At 38.6% G+C, this 17,733-nt stretch overlaps 2 non-coding genes across 2 annotated transcripts; both read right to left on the reverse strand.

The window, feature by feature from the left end:
• Positions 1–686: 686 nt before the first annotated feature.
• On the reverse strand, positions 687–794 carry LOC148546013 (small nucleolar RNA R71). The gene has a single exon (XR_015900602.1). It is a non-coding gene; the product is annotated as a small nucleolar RNA R71 (small nucleolar RNA).
• Positions 795–8,938: 8,144 nt separating this feature from the next.
• LOC148546014 (small nucleolar RNA R71) lies at positions 8,939–9,042 on the reverse strand. Its single transcript, XR_015901534.1, has one exon. It is a non-coding gene; the product is annotated as a small nucleolar RNA R71 (small nucleolar RNA).
• Positions 9,043–17,733: the final 8,691 nt, after the last annotated feature.

Here is a 17,733-nt window from a genome sequence, read left to right on the forward strand (position 1 = left end):
TTTTCAAAACTAATTCTAATCATATCTTCCTATCATATCTTTTTCAAAAATTTGATTTTCAAATATCTTTTCTAACTTCTTATCTTCTTATCTTTTCAAAATTGATTTTCAAATCTTTTTCAACTAACTAATTGACTTTTTGTTTGTTTCTTATCTTTTTCAAAACTACCTAACTAACTCTCTCTCTCTAATTTTCGAAAATCTCTTCCCTCTTTTTTAAAAATTCTTTTTAATTAATTAATTGTTTCAATTTTTAATTTCAATTTTAATTTTTTCCTAATTTTCGAAAATCACTAACCCCTTTTCAAAATTTTATTTTCGAAAATCCTCTTTCTCTCTCATCTCCTTCTATTTATTTATTCATCTACTAACACTTCATCCCTACCATTGGAGCAAACAATTTTGAGCTGAAACCTCAATTAGTTTCTCTGATGCAACAAAACTGCAAGTTTCATGACCTTCCATCTGAAGATCCTTTTCAGTTCTTAACTGAATTCTTGCAGATATGTGACACTGTTAAGACTAATGGAGTAGATCCTGAAGTCTACAGGCTCAAGCTTTTCCCGTTTGCTGTGAGAGACAGAGCTAGAATATGGTTAGATTCTCAACCTAAAGATAGCCTGAACTCTTGGGATAAGCTGGTCAAGGATTTCTTAGCCAAGTTCTTTCCTCCTCAAAAGCTGAGTAAGCTTAGAGTGGATGTTCAAACCTTCAGACAGAAGGAAGGTGAATCCCTCTATGAAGCTTGGGAGAGATACAAGCAACTGACCAAAAAGTGTCCTTCTGACATGCTTTCAGAATGGACCATCCTGGATATATTCTATGATGGTCTGTCTGAATTAGCTAAGATGTCATTGGATACTTCTGCAGGTGGATCCATTCACCTAAAGAAAACGCCTGCAGAAGCTCAAGAACTCATTGACATGGTTGCTAATAACCAGTTCATGTACACTTCTGAAAGGAATCCTGTGAGTAATGGGACGCCTCAGAAGAAGGGAGTTCTTGAAATTGATACTCTGAATGCCATATTGGCTCAGAATAAAATATTGACTCAGAAAGTCAATATGATTTCTCAGAGTCTGAATGGAATGCAAGCTGCATCCAACAGTACTCAAGAGGCATCTGCTGAAGAAGAAGCTTATGATCCTGAAAACCCTGCAATAGCAGAGGTGAATTACATGGGTGAACCATATGGAAAAACCTATAATCCCTCATGGAGAAATCACCCAAATCTCTCATGGAAGGATCAACAAAAGCCTCAACAAGGCTTTAATAATGGTGGAAGAAACAGGTTTAGCAATAGCAAGCCTTTTCCATCATCCACTCAGCAACAGCCAGAGAACTCTGAACAAAATACCTCTAATTTAGCAAACTTAGTCTCTGATCTATCTAAGGCCACTGTGAGTTTCATGAATGAAACAAGGTCCTCCATTAGAAATTTGGAAGCACAAGTGGGCCAGCTGAGTAAAAGAATCACTAAAACCCCTCCTAGTACTCTCCCAAGCAATACAGAAGAGAATCCAAAAGGAGAGTGCAAGGCCATTGAATTGACCATCATGGCCGAACCCACAAAAGAGGAGAAGGACGTGAATCCCAAAGTGGAAGACCTCCTGGAACGTCCAGTGATCAATAAGGAGTTTCCCTCTGAGGAACCAAAGGACTATGGGGCTCATCTAGAGACCATAGAGATTCAATTGAACCCCCTTACACCCTTCATAAGCTCTGATGAGTATTCTTCTTCTAAGAGAATGAGGATGTTACTTAAGAGCAAGTTGCCAAGTTCCTTGGTGCAATCATGAAGCTGAATGCCAATTTATTTGGTAATGAGACTTGGGGAGATGAAACTCCCCTGTTCACCAATGAACTAAATGCATTGGATCAACTGAGATTGCCTCAGAAGAAACAGGATCCTGGAAAGTTCCTAATACCTTGTACCATAGGCACCATGACCTTTGAGAAGGCTCTATGTGACCTTGGGTCAGGAATAAACCTCATACCACTCTCTGTAATGGAGAAACTGGAAGTCTTTGAGGTACAAGCTGCTAAACTCTCATTAGAGATGACAGACAATTCCAGAAAACAGGCTTATGGACAAGTAGAGGACATATTAGTAAAAGTTGAAGGCCTTTACATCCCTGCTGATTTCATAATCCTAGATACTGGGAAGGATGAGGATGAATCCATCATCCTTGGAAGACCCTTCCTAGCCACAGCAAGAGCTGTGATTGATGTTGACAGAGGTGAACTAGTCCTTCAATTAAATGAGGACTCCCTTGTGTTTAAAACTCAAGGTTACCCTTCTGTAAACATGGAAAAGAGGCACAGTAAGCTTCTCTCACTGCAGAGTCAACCAGAGCCCCCACAGTCAAGCTCTAAGTTTGGTATTGAACTCCCATATCCAAACTCTAAGTTTGGTGTTGGGGAGTCTCAACAATGCTCTGAACATCTGTGAGGCTCCATGAGAGCCCACTGTCAAGCTATTGACATTAAAGAAGCGCTTGTTGGGAGGCAACCCAATTTTTATTTATCTAATTTTAATTTATTTTTATTGTTATTTCATGTTTTATTAGGTTCATGATCATGTGGAGTCACAAAATAAATCAAAACATTAAAAACAGAATCAAAAACAGCAGAAGAAAAATCACACCCTGGAGGAGGATCTCACTGGCGTTTAAACGCCAGTAAGGAGCATCTGGCTGGCGTTCAACGCCAGAACAGAGCATGGATCTGGCGTTGAACGCCAGAAATAAGCAGCATCCTGGCGTTCAAACACCAGAAATGCACAGTGAGGAAAGCTGGCACTGAACGCCAGAAATATGCTGCATCTAGGCGCTGAACGCCCAGAACAAGCATCAGTTCGGCGTTTAAATGCCAAAATTGCATGCAAAGGTGTTTTACATGCCTAATTGGTGTAGGGATGCAAATCCTTGACACCTCAGGATCTGTGGACCCCACAGGATCCCCACATACCTCCACTCACCTTACCTCCTCATAATCCTATATCACCCTTTCCCAAGAACCCTTCACCACTCATATCCATTACTCCCCTAAAACCATCATACAACCCACTTACACCCACCCACTCAAATTCAAACCATCAGCTCACCTCCATATCTTCTTCTTCTCCTACTATTCTTTCTTCTTTTGCTCGAGGGCGAGCAATATTCTAAGTTTGGTGTGGTAAAAGCATAGCTTTTTTTATTTTTCCATAACCATTGATGGCACCTAAGGCCAGAAAAACCTCTAGAAAGAGAAAAGAGAAGACAAAAGCTTCCACCTCCAAGTCATAGAAGATGGAGAGATTCATCTCAAGGGTCTATAGCTCAGTGGTAGAACATTTGACTGCAAATCAAGAGATCCCTGAGATACCTCAAGGGATGCACTTTCCTCCACAGAACTATTGGGAGCAAATCAACACCTCCCTAGGAGAACTAAGTTCTAACATGGGACAACTAAGGGTGGAACATCAAGAGCACTCCATCATCCTTCATGAAATTAGAGAAGATCAAAGAGCTATGAGGGAGGAGCAACAAAGACAAGGAAGAGACATAGAAGAGCTCAAGGACATCATTGGTTCCTCAAGAAGGAAACGCCACCATCGCTAAGGTGGACTCATTCCTTGTTCTTAAATTTTCTGTTTTTTGTTTTCTTATATTAAATGTTTATCTATGTTTGTGTCTTTATTACATGATCATTAGTGTCTAAGTGTCTATGCCTTAAAGTAGTGAATATGAATCCATCACCTCTCTTAAATGAAAAATGTTTTAAAAACAAAAGAACAAGAAGTACATGGTTTCGAATTCATCCTTGAACTTAGTTTAATTATATTGATGTGGAGACAATACTTTTTGTTTTCTGAATGAATGCTTGAACAGTGCATATGTCTTTTGAAGTTGCTGTTTATGAATGTTAAATATGTTGGCTCTTGAAAGAATGATGACAAGGAGACATGTTATTTGATAATCTGAAAAATCATAAAAATGATTCTTGAAGCAAGAAAAAGCAGTGAATACAAAGCTTGCAGAAAAAAATGGTGAAAAAAATAGAAAAAGAAAAAGCAAGCAGAAAAAGCCAAAAGCTCTTAAAACCAAAAGGCAAGAGCAAAAAGCCAATAGCCCTTAAAACCAAATGGCAAGGGTAATAAAAAGGATCCCAAGGCTTTGAGCATCAGTGGATAGGAGGGCCTAAAGGAATAAAATCCTAGCCTAAGCGGCTAAACCAAGTTGTCCCTAACCATGTGCTTGTGGCGTGAAGGTGTCAAGTGAAAACTTGAGACTGAGCGGTTAAAGTCAAGGTCCAAAGCAAAAGAAAAGTGTGCTTAAGAACCCTGGACACCTCTAATTGGGGACTTTAGCAAAGCTGAGTCACAATCTGAAAAGGTTCACCCAATGATGTGTATGTGGCATTTATGTATCCGGTGGTAATACTGGAAAACAAAGTGCTTAGGGCCACGGCCAAGACTCATAAAGTAGCTGTGTTCAAGAATCAACATACTGAACTAGGAGAATCAATAACACTATCTGAACTCTGAGTTCCTATAGATGCCAATCATTCTAAACCTCAATGGATAAAGTGAGATGCCAAAACTATTCAAGAGACAAAAAGCTACAAGTCCCGCTCATCTGATTGGAGCTATGTTTCATTGATATTTTGGAATTTATATTATATTCTCTTCTTTTTATCCTATTTGATTTTCAGTTGCTTGGGGACAAGCAACAATTTAAGTTTGGTGTTGTGATGAGCGGATAATTTATACGCTTTTTGGCATTGTTTTTAGTATGTTTTTAGTAGGATCTAGTTACTTTTAGGGATGTTTTTATTAGCTTTTATGTTAAATTCACATTTCTAGAGTTTACTATGAGTTTGTGTGTTTTTCTGTGATTTCAGGTATTTTCTGGCTGAAATTGAGGGACTTGAGCAAAAATCAGATTCAGAGGTTGAAGAAGGACTGCTGATGTTGTTGGATTCTGACCTCCCTACACTCAAAGTGGATTTTCTAGAGCTACAAAACTCAAAATGGCACGCTTTCAATTGCGTTGGAAAGTAGACATCCAGGGCTTTCATGAAATATATAATACTCCATACTTTGGCCGAGTTTAGATGATGCAAGAGGGCGTTGAACGCCAGTTCTACGCTGCAGTCTGGAGTTAAACGCCAGAAACACGTCATGAACCAGAGTTGAACGCCAAAAACACGTTACAACTTGGCGTTCAACTCTAGAAGAAGCCTCTGCATGTGTAAACTTCAAGCTCAGCCCAAGCACACACCAACTGGGCCCCGGAACTGGATTTATGCATCAATTACTTACTTCTGTAAACCCTAGTAACTAGTTTAGTATAAATAGGACTTTTTACTATTGTATTAGACATCTTATGATTTTAGTTAATCTTTATATCCTATTGATCACGTTTGGGGGCTGGCCTCTCGGCCATGCCTGAACCTTCATCACTTATGTATTTTCAACGGTAGAATTTCTACACTCCATAGATTAAGGTGTGGAGCTCTCCTGTTCCTCATGATTTAGTGCAAAGCACTACTATTTTCTATTCAATTCAACTTATTCCGCTTCTAAGATATCCATTCGTACTCAAGAACATGATGAATGTGATGATTATGAGACGCTCATCATCATTCTTACTTATGAACGCATGCCTGACAAACACTTCCGTTCTACATGCAACCAAGCTAGAATGAGTATCTCTTAGATATCTAATACAGTGGACCGAGTTCGAGTTATTAGTATCTTCGTGGTATAAGTTAGAACCCATGGATGGCCATTCCTGAGTTCTGGAAAGTCTAAACCTTGTCTGTGGTATTCCGAGTAGGATCTGGGAAGGGATGGCTGCGACGAACTTCAAACTCGCGAGTGCTGGGCGTAGTGACAGACTCAAAAGGATAGTAAATCCTATTCCAGTATGATCGAGAACCTCCAGATGATTAGCCATGCCATGACAGAGCATTTGGACCATTTTCACAGAGAGGATGGGATGTAGCCATTAACAACGGTGATGCCCTTACAGAAAGCTTGCCATGGAAAGGAGTAAGACTGATTGGATGAAGACAGCGTGAAAGCAGAGATTCAGAGGAACGAAAGCATCTCTATACGCTTATCTGAAATTCTCACCAATGAATTACATAAGTATTTCTATATTTATTTTCTGTTTATTTATTATTATTATTCGAAAACTCCATAACCATTTGATATCCGCCTGACTGAGATTAACAAGATGACCATAGCTTGCTTCATACCAACAATCTCCGTGGGATCGACCCTTACTCACGTAAGGTTTTATTACTTGGACGACCCAGTGCACTTGCTGGTTAGTTGTGTGAAGTTGTGAAGTTATGTTTGGACCATGGTATTGTGCACCAGTTATTGGCGCCATTGCCAGGGAGTGAACGAACAACAAATTTTACAACCTCAGAGTAACAATTTCGCATACCAAGTTTTTGGCGCCGTTGCCGGGGACAATCAATTTCGAACAACAATTCACAATTGTTTCCAGACCACAATGGTGCCAAGTTTTTAATCCGGCAACAATACCAAGTTTTTGGCGTCGTTGTCGGGGATTGTTCGAGTTTGGACAACTGACGGTTCATCGTGTTGCTTAGATTGGGTAATTTTCTTCTTATTTTATTTTCAAAAAGTTTTCAAAAAATTTTTCAAAAATATTTTCTTCTTTTTCGTTTTTCCCAATTAATTTTTGAAAAAAAAAATGAAATATTTTTTTTCAGAATTTTTAAGAATGAATTCTAGAGTTTCATGAAGCATGTTGAAGCCTGGCTGGCTGTAAAGCCAAGTCTAATTCTTTTGGATAGTGGCTTCTAACCATCAGCATAGAGGCAAGTTAATTGGAATATCAGCTGTTGCATGCCTGATTTATATCCTAAAGCTGGTTGGCTATTAAGCCATGCCCAACCCTTGGATTGGAGCTTTAGGCCAACATTGAAAGATTCCTGGAATTCATATTAAAAATTTTGGAATCCTTATTTTTCTTTTTCAAATAACTTTCAAAAAATACAAAAAAATTATAAAATCATAAAAATAAAAAATATTTTGTGTTTCTTGTTTGAGTCTGGAGTCAATTTCAAGTTTGGTGTCAATTGCATTTTTTCTAAAAATTCTTTGCTTTTTTTTCGAAAATTCATGCATTCATAGTGTTCTTCATGATCTTCAAGTTGTTCTTGGCCAGTCTCCTTGTTTGATCTTCATATTTTCTTGTTTTGTGTCTTTTCTTTTTTTTGATATGCATTTTTCGTTTGTTAGAGTCCAAGCATTAAAGATTTCTAAGTTTGGTGTCTTGCATGTTTTCTTTGCATCAAAAAAAAATTTCAAAAATATGTTCTTGATGTTCATCATGATCTTCAAAGTGTTCTTGATGTTCATCATGATATTCATAGCATTCTTGCATGCATTCATTGTTTTGATCCAAAATTTTCATGCATTGCATCATTTTTCATGTTTTTCTCTTTCATCATTAAAAATTCAAAAATAAAAAAAATATCTTTCCTTTTTTCTCTCATAAATTTTGAAAATTTGGATTGACTTTTTCAAAAAATTTTTAAAAATTCAATTGTTTCTTATGAGTCAAATCGAATTTTCAATTTAAAAATCTTATCTTTTTCAAAAATTAAATCTTTTTCATTTTTCTTAATTATTTTCAAAAATTTTAAAAATATTTTTCAAAAAGTTTTTTCTTAATTTTATATCATATTTTCGAAAATCACATCATCAATTAATGTTTTGATTCAAAAATTTTGAGTTTGTTACTTGCTTATTAAGAAAGATTCAAACTTTAAATTCTAGAATCATATCTTGTGATTTCTTGTGAGTCAAGTCATTAATTATGATTTTAAAAATCAAATCTTTTTCAAAATTAATTCTAATCATATCTTCCTATCATATCTTTTTCAAAAATTTGATTTTCAAATATCTTTTCTAACTTCTTATCTTCTTATCTTTTCAAAATTGATTTTCAAATCTTTTTTAACTAACTAATTGACTTTTTGTTTGTTTCTTATCTTTTTCAAAACTACCTAACTAACTCTCTCTCTAATTTTCGAAAATCTCTTCCTTCTTTTTTAAAAATTCTTTTTAATTAATTAATTGTTTCAATTTTTAATTTCGATTTTAATTTTTCCTAATTTTCGAAAATCGCTAACCCCTTTTCAAAATTTTATTTTTGAAAATCCTCTTTCTCTCACATCTCCGTCTATTTATTTATTCATCTATTAACACTTCATCTCACCCAAATTCGAACCCCCTCTTCTATCTGTGTTCGAATTTTCTCTTCTTCCCTTCTTTACATTACATTCTTTTCTTCTTCTACTCACACAGGGGAACCTTTATACCTGGGTAAAAAGGATCCCTATTATTATTATTATTCTGTTCCCTCTTTTTCATATGAGCAGGAGCAAGGACAAGAACATTCTTGTTGAAGCAGACCCTGAACCTGAAAGGACTCTGAAGAGGAAACTAAGAGAAGCTAAAATACAATAATCCAGAGATAACCTTACAGAAATTTTCAAACAGGAAGAGGAGATGGCAGCCGAAAATAATAATAATGTAAGGAGGATGCTTGGTGACTTTACTGCACCTAATTCCAATTTACATGGAAGAAGCATCTCCATCCCTACCATTGGAGCAAACAATTTTGAGCTGAAACCTCAATTAGTTTCTCTGATGCAACAAAACTGCAAGTTTCAAGGACTTCCATCTGAAGATCCTTTTCAGTTCTTAATTGAATTCTTGCAGATATGTGATACTGTTAAGACCAATGGGCTTGATCCCGAGGTCTACAGGCTTATGCTTTTCTCGTTTGCTGTAAGAGACAGAGCTAGCGTGTGGTTGGACTCTCAACCCAAAGATAGCCTGAACTCTTGGGATAAGCTAGTCACGGCTTTCTTAGCCAAGTTCTTTCCTCCTCAAAAGCTTAGTAGGCTTAGAGTGGACGTTCAAACCTTCAGACAGAAGGACGGTGAATCCCTCTATGAAGCTTGGGAGAGATATAAGTAACTGACCAAAAAGTGTCCTTCTGACATGCATTCAGAATGGACCATCCTGGATATATTCTATGATGGTCTGTCTGAATTAGCTAAGATGTCATTGGATACTTCTGCAGGTGGATCCATTCACCTAAAGAAAATACCTGCAGAAGCTCAAGAACTCATTGACATGGTTGCTAATAACCAGTTCATGTACACTTCTGAAAGGAATCCTGTGAGTAATGGGACGCCTCAGAAGAAGGGAGTTCTTGAAATTGATACTCTGAATGCCATATTGGTGATGCGCATAAACTTGTTATGCTACGATTTAGAAAATTGCACGATCGGCAAAATTCCTTCCGGCAAGTGCACCGGTTATCGTCAAGTAAAAACTCACAATAGAGTGAGGTCGAATCCCACAAGGATTGGTTGAATGAGCAATTCGGATTAGAAGTGTGTTCTAGTTGAGCGGAATCAAGGTTTGAGATGAGAATTGCGGAATGTAAAATTGGCGGGAAAAGTAAATGACAAGAAAATTAAAATGGCTGAATCTTAAATTTGCAATGAATTAAAGAGCAGAATGTAAATTGCTGAAATTAAAAGGGAATGGGGGTGATTGCAAGAATGGAGTTGCAGAATGTGAAGAGAAAGTGGAAATCAGAAATGGGGAATTCATTGGGTTTAGGAGATATTGAAATCTCCGAATCAAAACATGTATATCTCTTCCTCAACCAATGCATTCATTGAATTTTGCTTGGCAATCTTATATGATTGGATCCCAATTCCTTGGCTCACCAATGCTCTCTAAAAACAAACAAATTCCCAATCCCTTGGTTTAAATGTTCATAAGAAGAGATGATGCTTGATCACTGATTATACCACACAATTTCATGAACCACAATTTGGTAGGATTACATGTCACAATATCCATCCAAACCCCAATCCAATCCACTGTGAGAAAGCTTCTCTAGCATGAATCCTCCATTCCTTTCCCAAGGCTCCGAAGGATTCCAAGTATGAGTAGTTTCTTTCCCAAGACAACTACTCAATGGAATTAGATCGAGAAGCTTTCTAACAAAATTCAAGAGAAAAGATTGAAGAAGAAGATAAACTATTATTGATTCATTGAATTACAATAGAGCTCCCTAACCCAATGAAAGGGGGTTTAGTGAATCATAGCTCTGAATTCAATTACAAAGAAAAGGAAAACTAGCTAAAAGTGAAAAAGTAAAAGTTCCAAAAGTCCCCATCAGGGGCTGGATTCCCCTCCCCTCCGTCTCTAAATGCAGAAACTAAGGCCTTTAAATAGGCTCCCTAAATTACAAAATGAAAATGAAATTCAAAGCAAATTACAATCAAATGAAAATAAACTATTCTAGATGATTCTTGTGGCCTTGATTTGGTGTTGTTGATGGGCCTTGCTTGCTTGAAGGGCTGAGTGACATAATTGATCCAAAAAGGATAATGATCCATTAAACTACACTCAAATGTTGCACCCCCTTTCTTGAGTCGTCACTTTGTTCTCTTGTCAACCTTGCTAATTTGATGCCAAATATAGACTATTATACCTCGTTGGAAAGCTATGGATGTCAGCTTTCTAACACAACTGGAAGCACCTCAATTGGATCTCTACAACTCGAGTTATACTCCATGGAAGGTGAAGAGGTCAGCTGGCCTGATTGCATGTTGGTACTATGCTCTTCTATGCACATTACGGGGCTGTTTTCTCCCTCAATTTTTAGTATCCACCATGCATGCCTTATATGCTTGGAAAGCTCTAGATGTCTTCTTTCCAATGCATTTTGAATCACCTCATTTGGAGTTTTGTAGCTCAAGTTATTTATGTTTGAAGAAGGCATGGTCAAGCTGTTCCATATAACACGTTTAAGCTTCAGTTTAAGGTTAAACTGAAGCTTAAACGTGGATAAAGGAAGGGCAGCCCTGGAGGTCGAACACGTTTAACCTCCAGTTTGAGGTCAAACTGGAGGTTAAACGTGGAAGCTTAGAATGGTAGCCCTGGAGGTGTCGAACACGTTTAACCTCCAGTTTGAGGTCAAACTGGAGGTTAAACGTGGAAATGGAGAGAGCAACCCTGGAGGAGAAAGGCTGTCGAACACGTTTAAGCTCCAGTTTGAGGTCAAACTGGAGCTTAAACGTGGAAATGGCTCCCTGGTGCTATTCCCACTTCTGGCGTTTAACCTCCAGTTTGAGGTCAAACTGGAGGTTAAACGTGGAACTCCTTCCTGAGTGGCATTATCATTCTGGCGTTTAACCTCCAGTTTGAGGTCAAACTGGAGGTTAAACTTCAATTCCAGCATTTCTTATCCTTCATGATTTTTGGCGTTTAAGCTCCAGTTTAGGCTTAAACTGGAACTTAAACTCCACATGTGATATTCAAGCTTCCTTTATTAATTTTGTTGCTTCCTTGCCTAGCCTCTTCTTCCCTGAAATCATCCAAACAGTTGCATCAAAGTCTTGCTAAAATTCATGAGAATTCTTCCATTCATAGCATTCAAGGAATATAACTAAAAACTCATGGAATTTGCATAAAAATCTTCATGTTTGAATGATTTAAGACAAGCATGACTATTTGGCCCAAATGATTACTTAAGGCTCAAGAAAATGCATAAAACAACTAAAAATAACATAAAAAATGCTAGTGAAACTAGCCTAAGATGCCTTGGCATCAATTGGCTCAGAATAAAATATTAACTCAGCAAGTCAATATGATTTCTCAGAGTCTGAATGGAATGCAAGCTGCATCCAATAGTACTCAAGAGGCATCTACTGAAGAAGAAGCTTATGATCCTGAAAACCCTGCAATAGCAGAGGTGAATTACATGGGTGAACCATATGGAAACACCTATAATCCCTCATGGAGAAATCACCCAAATCTCTCATGGAAGGATCAACAAAAGCCTCAACAAGGCTTTAATAATGGTGGAAGAAACAGGTTTAGCAATAGCAAGCCTTTTCCATCATCCACTCAGCAACAGACAGAGAACTCTGAACAAAATACCTCTAATTTAGCAAATTTAGTCTCTGATCTATCTAAGACCACTGTGAGCTTCATGAATGAAACAAGGTCCTCCATTAAAAATTTGGAAGCACAAGTGGGCCAGCTGAGTAAAAGAATCACTGAAACCCCTCCTAGTACTCTCCCAAGCAATACAGAAGAGAATCCAAAAGGAGAGTGCAAGGCCATTGAATTGACCATCATGGCCGAACCCACAAAAGAGGAGAAGGACGTGAATCCCAAGGAGGAAGACCTCCTGGGACGTCCAGTGATCAATAAGGAGTTTCTCTCTGAGGAACCAAAGGACTCTGGGGCTCATCTAGAGACCATAGAGATTCCATTGAAACCCCTTATGCCCTTCATGAGCTCTGATGAGTATTCTTCTTCTAAGAGAATGAGGATGTTACTTAAGAGCAAGTTGCCAAGTTCCTTGGTGCAATCATGAAGCTGAATGCCAATTTATTTGGTAATGAGACTTGGAGAGATGAACCTCCCCTGTTCACCGATGAACTAAATGCATTGGATCAACTGAGATTGCCTCAGAAGAAACAGGATCCTAGAAAGTTCCTAATACCTTGTATCATAGGCACCATGACCTTTGAGAAGGCTCTATGTGACCTTGGGTCAGGAATAAACCTCATGCCACTCTCTGTAATGGAGAAACTGGAAGTCTTTGAGGTACAAGCTGCTAAAATCTCATTAGAGATGGCAGACAATTCCAGAAAATAGGCTTATGAACAAGTAGAGGACATATTAGTAAAGGTTGAAGGCCTTTACATCCCTGCTGATTTCATAATCCTAGATACTGGGAAGGATGAGGATGAATCCATCATCCTTGGAAGACCCTTCCTAGCCACAGCAAGAGCTGTGATTGATGTTGACAGAGGTGAACTAGTCCTTCAATTAAATGAGGACTCCCTTGTGTTTAAAACTCAAAGTTACCCTTCTGTAAACATGGAAAAGAGGCACAGTAAGCTTCTCTCACTGCAGAGTCAACCAGAGCCCCCACAGTTAAACTCTAAGTTTGGTATTGAACTCCCATATCCAAACTCTAAGTTTGGTGTTGGGGAGTCTCAACAATGCTCTGAACATCTGTGAGGCTCCATGAGAGCCCACTGTCAAGCTATTGACATTAAAGAAGCGCTTGTTGGGAGGCAACCCAATTTTTATTTATCTAATTTTAATTTATTTTTATTTTTATTTCATGTTTTATTAGGTTCATGATCATGTGGAGTCACAAAATAAATCAAAACATTAAAAACAGAATCAAAAATAGCAGAAGAAAAATCACACCTTGGAGGAGGATCTCACTGGCGTTTAAACGCCAGTAAGGAGCATCTGGCTGGCGTTCAACGCCAGAACAGAGCATGGATCTGGCATTGAACGCCAGAAACAAGCAGCATTCTGGCGTTCAGACACCAGAAATGCACAGTGAGGAAAGCTGGCACTGAACGCCAGAAATATGCTGCATCTGGGCGCTGAACGCCCAGAACAAGCATCAGTTCGGCGTTTAAACGCCAGAATTGCATGCAAAGGTGTTTTTCATGCCTAATTGGTGCAGGGATGCAAATCCTTGACACCTCAGGATCTGTGGACCCCACAGGATCCCCACATACCTCCACTCACCTTACCTCCTCATAATCCTATATCACCCTTTCCCAAGAACCCTTCACCACTCACATCCATTACTCCCCTAAAACCATCATACAACCCACCTACACCCACCCACTCAAATTTAAACCATCAGCTCACCTCCATATCTTCTTCTTCTCCTACTATTCTTTCTTCTTTTGCTCGAGGGCGAGCAATATTCTAAGTTTGGTGTGGTAAAAGCATAGCTTTTTTTATTTTTCCATAACCATTGATGGCACCTAAGGCCAGAAAAACCTCTAGAAAGAGAAAAGAGAAGACAAAAGCTTCCACCTCCAAGTCATAGAAGATGGAGAGATTCATCTCAAGGGTCTATAGCTCAGTGATAGAACATTTGACTGCAAATCAAGAGATCCCTGAGATACCTCAAGGGATGCACTTTCCTCCACAGAACTATTGGGAGCAAATCAACACCTCCCTAGGAGAACTAAGTTCTAACATGGGACAACTAAGGGTGGAACATCAAGAGCACTCCATCATCCTTCATGAAATTAGAGAAGATCAAAGAGCTATGAGGGAGGAGCAACAAAGACAAAGAAGAGACATAGAAGAGCTCAAGGACATCATTGGTTCCTCAAGAAGGAAACGCCACCATCGCTAAGGTGGACTCATTCCTTGTTCTTAAATTTTCTGTTTTTTGTTTTCTTATATTAAATGTTTATCTATGTTTGTGTCTTTATTACATGATCATTAGTGTCTAAGTGTCTATGCCTTAAAGTAGTGAATATGAATCCATCACCTCTCTTAAATGAAAAATGTTTTAAAAACAAAAGAACAAGAAGTACATGGTTTCGAATTCATCCTTGAACTTAGTTTAATTATATTGATGTGGAGACAATACTTTTTAAATTCTGAATGAATGCTTGAACAGTGCATATGTCTTTTGAAGTTGCTGTTTATGAATGTTAAATATGTTGGCTCTTGAAAGAATGATGACAAGGAGACATGTTATTTGATAATCTGAAAAATCATAAAAATGATTCTTGAAGCAAGAAAAAGCAGTGAATACAAAGCTTGCAGAAAAAAAATGGCGAAAGAAAATAGAAAAAGAAAAAGCAAGCAGAAAAAGCCAAAAGCTCTTAAAACCAAAAGGCAAGAGCAAAAAGCCAATAGCCCTTAAAACCAAAATGCAAGGGTAGTAAAAAGGATCCCAAGGCTTTGAGCATCAGTGGATAGGAGGGCCTAAAGGAATAAAATCCTGGCCTAAGCGGCTAAACCAAGCTGTCCCTAACCATGTGCTTGTGGCGTGAAGGTGTCAAGTGAAAACTTGAGACTGAGCGGTTAAAGTCAAGGTCCAAAGCAAAAGAAGAGTGTGCTTAAGAACCCTGGACACCTCTAATTGGGGACTTTAGCAAAGCTTAGTCACAATCTGAAAAGGTTCACCCAATGATGTGTTTGTGGCATTTATGTATCCGGTGGTAATACTGGAAAACAAAGTACTTAGGGCCACGACCAAGACTCATAAAGTAGCTGTGTTCAAGAATCAACATACTGAACTAGGAGAATCAATAACACTATCTGAACTCTGAGTTCCTATAGATGCCAATCATTCTGAACCTCAATGGATAAAGTGAGATGCCAAAACTATTCAAGAGGCAAAAAGCTACAAGTCCTGCTCATCTGATTGGAGCTATGTTTCATTGATATTTTGGAATTTATAGTATATTCTCTTCTTTTTATCCTATTTGATTTTCAGTTGCTTGGGGACAAGCAACAATTTAAGTTTGGTGTTGTGATGAGCGGATAATTTATACGCTTTTTGGCATTGTTTTTAGTATGTTTTTAGTAGGATCTAGTTACTTTTAGGGATGTTTTTTTAGTTTTTATGTTAAATTCACATTTCTTGACTTTACTATGAGTTTGTGTGTTTTTCTGTGATTTCAGGTATTTTCTAGCTGAAATTGAGGGACTTGAGCAAAAATCAGATTCAGAGGTTGAAGAAGGACTACTGATGCTGTTGGATTCTGACCTCCCTACACTCAAAGTGGATTTTCTGGAGCTACAAAACTCAAAATGGCACGCTTCCAATTGCGTTGGAAAGTAGACATCTAGGGCTTTCTAGAAATATATAATACTCCATTCGTTGGCCGAGTTTAGATGATGCAAAAGGGCGTTGAACGCCAGTTCTATGCTGCAGTCTGGAGTTAAACGCCAGAAACACGTCAAGAACCAGAGTTGAATGCCAAAAACACGTTACAACTTGGCGTTCAACTCCAGAAGAAGCCTCTGCACGTGTAAACTTCAAGCTCAGCCCAAGCACACACCAAGTGGGCCCCGAAAGTGGATTTATGCATCAATTACTTACTTCTGTAAACCCTAGTAACTAGTTTAGTATAAATAGGACTTTTTACTATTGTATTAGACATCTTATGATTTTAGTTCATCTTTGGATCATATTGATCACATTTGGGGGCTGGCCTCTTGGCCATACCTGAACCTTCATCACTTATGTATTTTCAACGGTAGAGTTTCTACACTCCATAGATTAAGGTGTGGAGCTCTGCTGTTCGTCATGATTTAATGCAAAGCACTACTATTTTCTATTCAATTCAACTTATTCCGCTTCTAAGATATCCATTCGCACTCAAGAACATGATAAATGTGATGATTATGTGACGCTCATCATCATTCTCACTTATGAACGCATGCCTGACAAACACTTCCGTTCTACATGCAACCAAGCTAGAATGAGTATCTCTTAGATATCTAATACAGGGGACCGAGTCCGAGTTATTAGTTTCTTCGTGGTATAAGTTAGAACCCATGGATGGCCATTCCTGAGATCCAGAAAGTCTAAACCTTGTCTATGGTATTCCGAGTAGGATCTGGGAAGGGATGGCTTTGACGAACTTCAAACTCGCGAGTGCTGGGCGTAGTGACAGATGCAAAAGGATAGTAAATCCTATTCCAGTATGATCGAGAACCTCCAGATGATTAGCCATCCCGTGACAGAGCATTTGGACCATTTTCACAGAGAGCATGGGATGTAGCCATTGACAACGGTGATGCCCTTACAGAAAGCTTGCCATGGAAAGGAGTAAGACTGATTGGATGAAGGCAGCGGGAAAGCAGAGATTCAGAGGAACGAAAGCATCTCTATACGCTTATCTGAAATTCTCACCAATGAATTACATAAGTATTTCTATCTTTATTTTCTATTTATTTATTATTATTATTCGAAAACTCCATAACCATTTGATATCCACCTGACTGAGATTAACAAGATGACCATAGCTTGCTTCATACCAACAATCTCTGTGGGATCGACCCTTACTCACATAAGGTTTTATTACTTGGACGACCCATTGCACTTGCTGGTTAGTTGTGCGAAGTTGTGAAGTTATGTTTGGACCATGGTATTGTGCACCAGTTATTGGCACCATTGCCAGGGAGAGAACGAACAACAAATTTTACAACCTCAGAGTAACAATTTTGCATACCACTCATCCACTATAGCTTTCCTCTTGGGTTCCTTGAGGTTTACTCCTTCTTCCTCATGCCTTTTGTCTACCACCTCTTCTTCATGTGGAGCTTCAACAACCACTTCTTCCTCATGAATGTCTCCCATGACCCTTGGAGGTATCTCCTCCAATGTAGTACCTGACCGTAGAGTGATGACGTTGAGACCGCCCTTTGGGTTTGGTTGGGGTTGGGATGGAAGGTTAGAAGAGCTTAAAAGTTAGTTGGTGTTTTTGTTGGAAGTTGATGGTTGGGTTGACATGGCCATCTTTGAAAGCATGTTGGTGAGGTTAGCCAATTGAGCATCCAAGGCATCAAATTGAGCTTTGTTACTCTCGTCCCGTTTCTCCATGGCGGCTCTAAGCTCATCAACTTGATTGTTGGAAGATGGAGGAGTTTGGTTGGATTGTTGTCTATGGTGTGGTGCTTGGTACTTGGTGTAGTTGTTTTACTTTTGGTTGGAGTAGGCTTGGTTGGCTTGGTAGTTGGTGTTGTTATAGTGGTATTGGGATGAAAATTGGTTGTTGTTGTGATGAGAAGAAGAGTTGTTCCATCTTTAGTTTTGATTGCTCCCTTGTGTATTATCCCTCCACCCTTGATGTTGATTACCACCTTGAGGGTAA

This window comes from Arachis ipaensis, chromosome B9 (genome assembly GCF_059453495.1).
Source record: "Arachis ipaensis isolate K30076 ecotype BB chromosome B9, ASM5945349v1, whole genome shotgun sequence".
Taxonomy (NCBI): domain Eukaryota; kingdom Viridiplantae; phylum Streptophyta; class Magnoliopsida; order Fabales; family Fabaceae; genus Arachis; species Arachis ipaensis.